The following is a 6,000-nucleotide window of genomic DNA, read 5'->3' as shown; positions in this document are numbered from 1 at the left end:
GTGTGAGTAAGCTAAGCGACCCTAGTGGCCGACACAAACACCTGGCCCATCTAGGAGTGGCACTGCAGTGTCACGCAGGCTGGCCCTTCAAAAAACTACTCCCCAAACAGCACATGACGCAAAGAAAAAAAGAGGCGCAATGAGGTAGCTGTGTGACTAAGATAAGCGACCCAAGTGGCCGACACAAACACCTGGCCCATCTAGGAGTGGCACTGCAGTGTCACGCAGGATGGCCCTTCAAAAAACTACTCCCCAAACAGCACATGACGCAAAGAAATATTAAAGAAAAAAAGAGGTGCAAGATGGAATTGTCCTTGGGCCCTCCCACCCACCCTTATGTTGTATAAACAGTATATGCACACTTTAACCAACCCATCATTTCAGCGACAGGGTCTGCCACACGACTGTGACTGAAATGACTGGTTGGTTTGGGCCCCCACCAAAAAAGAAGCAATCAATCAATCTCCCCTTGCACAAACTCCCTCTACAGAGGCAAGATGTCCACCTCATCATCGTCCGATTCATCACCCCTTTCACTGTGTACATCCCCCTCCTCACAGATTATTAATTCGTCCCCACTGGAATCCACCATCTCAGATCCCCGTGTACTTTCTGGAGGCAATTGCTGCTGGTGAATGTATCCAAGGAGTAATTGATTATAATTCATTTTAATGAACATCATCTTCTCCACATTTTCTGGAAGTAGCCTCGTACGCCGATTGCTGACAAGGTGAGCGGCGGCACTAAACACTCTTTCGGAGTACACACTGGAGGGAGGGCAACTTAGGTAGAATACAGCCAGTTTGTGCAAGGGCCTCCAAATTGCCTCTTTTCCCTGCCAGTATACGTACGGACTGTCTGACGTGCCTACTTGGATGCGGTCACTCATATAATCCTCCACCATTCTTTCAATGGTGACAGAATCATATGCAGTGACAGTAGACGACATGTCAGTAATCGTTGGCAGGTCCTTCAGTCCGGACAAGATGTCAGCATCAGACTGCCCTGCATCACCACCAGCGGGTGGGCTCGGAATTCGTAGCCTTTTCCTCGCACCCCCAATTGCGGGAGAATGTGAAGGAGGAGATGTTGACAGGTCGCGTTCCGCTTGACTTGACAATTTTCTCACCAGCAGTTCTTTGAACCCCTGCAGACTTGTGTCTGCCGGAAAGAGATCCAACGTAGGTTTTAAATCTAAGATCGAGCACGGTGGCCAAAATGTAGTGCTCTGATTTCAACAGATTGACCACACGTGTATCCTGGTTAAGCGAATGAAGGGCTCCATCCACAAGTCCCACATGCCTAGCGGAATCGCTGTGTTTTAGCTCCTCCTTCAATGCCTCCAGCTTCTTCTGCAAAAGCCTGATGAGGGGAATGACCTGACTCAGGCTGGCAGTGTCTTAACTGACTTCACGTGTGGCAAGTTCAAAGGGCAGCAGAACCTTGCACAACGTTGAAATCATTCTCCACTGCGCTTGAGACAGGTGCATTCCACCTCCTTTGCCTATATCGTGGGCAGATGTATAGGCTTGAATGGCCTTTTGCTGCTCCTCCATCCTCTGAAGCATATAGAGGGTTGAATTCCACCTCTTGCTTCAGATGATGGCAGGGCAGGTTCAGGTTTTTTTGGTGGTGCTCCAGTCTTCTGTACGCGGTGCCTGCACGCCGAAAGTGTCCCGCAATTCTTCTGGCCACCAACAGCATCTCTTGCACGCCACTGTCGTTTTTTAAATAATTCTGCACCACCAAATTCAAGGTATGTGCAAAACATGGGACGTGCTGGAATTTGCCCAGATGTAATGCACGCACAATATTGCTGGCGTTGTCCGATGCCACAAATCCACAGGAGAGTCCATTTGGGGTAAGCCATTCTGCGATGATCTTCCTCAATTGCCGTTAGAGGTTTTCAGCTGTGTGCGTATTCTGGAAAGCGGTGATACAAAGCGTAGCCTGCCTAGGAACGAGCTGGCGTTTGAGAGATCCTGCTACTGGTGCCGCCGCTGCTGTTCTTGCGGCGGGAGGCAATACATCTACCCAGTGGGCTGTCACAGTCATGTAGTCCTGAGTCTGCCCTGCTCCACTTGTCCACATGTCCGTGCTTAAGTGGACATTGGGTACAACTGCATTTTTTAGGACACTGGTGAGTCTTTTTCTGACGTCCGTGTACATTCTCGGTATAGACTGCCTAGAGAAGTGGAACCTAGATGGTATTTGGTAACGGGGGCACACTACCTCAAGAAATGGTCTAGTTCCCTGTGAACTAACGGCGGATACCGGACGCAGGTCTAACACCAACATAGTTGTCAAGGCCTCAGTTATCCGCTTTGCAGCAGGATGACTGCTGTGATATTTCATCTTCCTCGCAAAGGACTGTTGGACAGTCAATTGCTTACTGGAAGTAGTACAAGTGGTCTTACGACTTCCCCTCTGGGATGACGATCGACTCCCAGAAGCAACAACAGCAGCGCCAGCAGCAGGAGGCATTACACTCAAGGATGCATCGGAGGAATCCCAGGCAGGAGAGGATTCGTCAGAATTGCCAGTGACATGGCCTGCAGGACTATTGGCATTCCTGGGGAAGGAGGAAATTGACACTGAGGGAGTTGGTGGGGTGGTTTGTGTGAGCTTGGTTACAAGAGGAAGGGATTTACTGGTCAGTGGACTGCTTCTGCTGTCGCCCAAAGTTTTTGAACTTGTCACTGACTTATGATGAATGCGCTGCAGGTGACGTATAAGGGAAGATGTTCCGAGGTGGTTAACGTCCTTACCCCTACTTATTACAGCTTGACAAAGGCAACACACGGCTTGACACCTGTTGTCCGCATTTCTGTTGAAATACTTCCACACCGAAGAGCTGATTTTTTTTGGTATTTTCACCAGGCATGTCAATGGCCATATTCCTCCCACGGACAACAGGTGTCTCCCCGGGTGCCTGACTTAAACAAACCACCTCACCATCAGAATCCTCCTGGTCAATTTCCTCCCCAGCGCCAGCAACACCCATATCCTCCTCATCCTGGTGTACTTCAACACTGACATCTTCAATCTGACTATCAGGAACTGGACTGCGGGTGCTCCTTCCAGCACTTGCAGGGGGCGTGCAAATGGTGGAAGGCGCATGCTCTTCACGTCCAGTGTTGGGAAGGTCAGGCATCGCAACCGACACAATTGGACTCTCCTTGTGGATTTGGGATTTCGAAGAACGCACAGTTCTTTGCTGTGCTTTTGCCAGCTTGAGTCGTTTCATTTTTCTAGCGAGAGGCTGAGTGCTTCCATCCTCATGTGAAGCTGAACCACTAGCCATGAACACAGGCCAGGGCCTCAGCCGTTCCTTGCCACTCCGTGTGGTAAATGGCATATTGGCAAGTTTACGCTTCTCCTCCGACAATTTTCTTTTAGATTTTTGAGTCCTTTTTTTACTGATATTTGGTGTTTTGGATTTTACATGCTCTGTACTAAGACATTGGGCATCGGCCTTGGCAGACGACGTTGATGGCATTTCATCGTCTCGGCCATGACTAGTGGCAGCAGCTTCAGCACGAGGTGGAAGTCGATCTTGATCTTTCCCTATTTTTGGAACCTCAACATTTTTGTTCTCCATATTTTAATAGGCACAACTAAAAGGCACCTCAGGTAAACAATGGAGATGGATGGATACTAGTATACTTATGGATGACGAGCGACTGCCGACACAGAGGTAGCTACAGCCATGGACTACCGTACTGTGTCTGCTGCTAATATAGACTGGATGATAATGAGATAAAATTATATATATATATATATATATATATATCACTAGTACTGCAGCCGGACAAGTATATATTATGTAATGACGGACCTGCTGGACACTGTCAGCAGAATGCGTTTATAAAAACACCACACGACGAGTGTTTAACTTATTCAAGCAGACAATCACAATATACTGGTGGTCAGTGGTCACTGGTCAGTCACACTGGCAGTGGCACTCTGGCAGCAAAAGTGTGCACTGTACTTAAAATATGTACTCCTGCTCTAACTGCTCCCCAGTCTCCCCCACAATTAAGCTGTGTGAGCAGTGAGCACTCAGCACAGTCAGATATACAGTCACACTATCAGCAAGTAGTAGTACTCCGTCCTAATATGCTCCCCAAAATTAGTAAATCAAGTGTCTCTAACTCTCTACTCTCTTCTCTAGTCTAAACGGAGAGGACGCCAGCCACGTCCTCTCCCTATCAATCTCAATGCACGTGTGAAAATGGCGGCGACGCACGGCTCCTTATATAGAATCCGAGTCTCGCGATAGAATCCGAGCCTCGCGAGAATCCGACAGCGGGATGATGACGTTCGGGCCCGCTCGGGTTAACCGAGCAAGGCGGGAAGATCCGAGTCGCTCGGACCCGTGTAAAAAAAGCTGAAGTTCGGGCGGGTTCGGATTCCGAGGAACCGAACCCGCTCATCACTAATTAGGATATAATGGCAGTTGTGTATGGCAAAAGATAGTAACAGCAAAAACACCCGCACATGACTGTTCCTCAATATGACTACATCTGGGTACACGCTGTAAGAGTCTAATTCCAGCTGACTTTCCCGATACTTATTCAGTGTGTACGCTGCACTTTCACCTGACAGCTGGGAATAATCAGTAGTTTCGCTCCCGATATAGTGAGTGCTGCACTGACTATGTTCCGATCAATTAAATTTTTTCAGAAGTTGCAGTGTGTACCTACCTCGCCCAAGTTCTGCTGTTATATTGTATGGAGACAGTGATCGGAGAATACAAAGGATCGGTTAGAAATAAACGATTATTGGGCAGTGTGTACGCTGGACCTCGGCTATCTTCTGGATTGCTGGGTCGGTCGGTCTCAATCACAGTCTTCTAGTGTGCACCTGACTTAAGGGAGAAAAGAGCTGTTATACAAATCTCACAATGACAATACCATAATAACATCTTCCGACATGGAGGAAATGTGGTGTCTTGTGCCAGACCTTATGTATGGATTGTAATTGCTACAAACCACTTACATTTATCCCGACCAACGATTTCCTGAACATTAATAATAATAACATATTGTCTAAGGCATGTAAGAGAGGAATCATATCAAAAGTGGACTATCTACTGTATTCAGGTTGATTGCAAAATTGAGAAAACGCAATCCGGCCGATTATCTAACGACAGGGCATGCACAGCATTCACATTGTGCGTGCACATCCGCGAATAGCGATTATTTATGCGAGCACATTGTGCTTCACCGCAATCTCGCATTTTGATGGACAGTTAGCCAGCATTTAGGGGAGGAGACATGGCGTTTTGTGGATGTGCTTGTAAAAATGCAGACGTGGCATGGCATTTTTCGGTTGGGTCTCCGACGCCAGCGATGACCACTTCCAGCCTCTTGCGTCTGCAAAATTGTGGATGACTTTGCCTGGCGCAGATGGAAAAACTCTTTGATGTTCCGGTAATTGCGCATGGTTCTGCGATCACATTGTGATGCATTCGCAGTTTCTGCAATAGGCGTTTTTTCTCTATTTCTGGGCGGAAACTGTTTGATCGCAGCAACTGCTTTTTAGAAAGTTTTGTGATCCAACCTGAAGAGGCTCCTTTGTCTGAAAACGGAGAATCATAAAATACAGACCACCCGCAGGTGAGTGTAATAGGGTCCGCTTTGCCAGAGATGCAGGATTTTGTCCGAGAATGCATGTATTAAGGAGCCAATCATTCACAAGGCAAAACCAACCTGGTTCAAAAATTAATCAATTCTCAAAAATATTCTGGAACAATTGAATTGCTCCGTCGGGTCCCATTACGTGCACTGGTTTGCAAAACACTTGATCCCCCCCATAGAGGTCAGGTGGATTATGGCTCTATTAAACTCAATCTTCCTTCTTTTGGTAAACAACTATTGAAACTTGTTGCTGTCTATTAGAAGCAAATACTGTAAAGTAACGTTACGGTCATTCAGTCATTGATTATATAAACCGTATTAATAATTTATTCCTATCCCCCATTTGGAATTAATTTAT

The sequence above is a fragment of the Pseudophryne corroboree genome, chromosome 7 (assembly GCF_028390025.1).
Source record: "Pseudophryne corroboree isolate aPseCor3 chromosome 7, aPseCor3.hap2, whole genome shotgun sequence".
NCBI lineage: Eukaryota > Metazoa > Chordata > Amphibia > Anura > Myobatrachidae > Pseudophryne > Pseudophryne corroboree.
This window is presented reverse-complemented; position numbering follows the sequence as displayed.